The sequence below is a fragment of the Rhagoletis pomonella genome, unplaced genomic scaffold (assembly GCF_013731165.1).
Source record: "Rhagoletis pomonella isolate Grant_MI unplaced genomic scaffold, Rhpom_1.0 Rhpom_scaffold_00008, whole genome shotgun sequence".
Lineage (NCBI taxonomy): Eukaryota > Metazoa > Arthropoda > Insecta > Diptera > Tephritidae > Rhagoletis > Rhagoletis pomonella.
Window position 1 is genome coordinate 5,230,538 of NW_023458562.1, and position 917 is coordinate 5,231,454.

The following is a 917-nucleotide window of genomic DNA, read 5'->3' on the forward strand; positions in this document are numbered from 1 at the left end:
GCTTATTAAAACGCTGCTGGTAGCGCAGCTTGGCGAGACACTGCTCCAAAAATCTGATGGAAGAAACACAAACATAAAGACTGGTTAGATTCTGATGATATAAATATGTTGGATTTAACAATTTCCTACCTGGAACTTGCTTATAACACCGCTGTTGGTAGCGCCGCTGATGAGACACTGCCCCAATAAACAACTGTAGCCAGCTCTAAAACTTAAAAGGTGCTGTTCTAAAAACCTTTTGTGAGAAAAATACATTAGTTTGGTGAATGCATTTAGTTTGCGAAACTTACCTGGAATTATCTTGAATAAATCGCTGCTTTTTGCGGGATAATAGCTCAACCTACTTGAAGAAATATATAAACAATTAAATTTCATCAATATGCACATATATATGTATATATTTTAGCAAAAATTTACTTACAAAATCACAATTATTGCAAACTATCGCTCAGATTTTCCAATAAATTTGAAACGAAAAGTCAGAGAAAAGGAGACTCAAAGAAATAGTGATACCTACGCTTACTTTTTTCACAAGATTGTTGTCTGCTACATTTTTTGTTCTATTTTGCCCAGAAAGGAAATTGGAATAAACAGAGTAGGCATTACTGTAACGCTGGTATGCCGAAATTGCCAAAACTACAACAACCACCCCCTAAGTGACAACACCTTATTATTATTTCACCATGGATTTGCCCATATATGCATACGTGTTTTTCATTTTAAGGAACTATATACAAATGTACATATTTATGTAGTATGTACTACATAGTACGTACTCTTTTGGCATTTTATTTTTATTAATAAGAAAAATATTGAATGTGCAAGCGAACATACATACATACATAATTGTACATAAAAAAAATTCATTTGGTATGAAAGCAAACTCGAAAGAAATGAACAAAGTTATTCAGATTCCA

The 917-nt window shown here is 32.9% G+C and overlaps 1 long non-coding RNA gene across 3 annotated transcripts in view; it reads right to left on the reverse strand.

The window, feature by feature from the left end:
* LOC118745106 overlaps positions 1–583 on the reverse strand; it is a 759-nt gene extending 176 nt beyond the window's left edge. The window contains exons 1-4 of one of the 3 annotated variants that reach the window (XR_004993611.1): positions 422–583; positions 291–340; positions 130–235; positions 1–53 (exon numbers count right to left, since the gene is read on the reverse strand). This is a non-coding gene — a long non-coding RNA (uncharacterized LOC118745106). The other 2 variants (XR_004993612.1, XR_004993610.1) reach the window with 2 other exon arrangements.
* Positions 584–917: the final 334 nt, after the last annotated feature.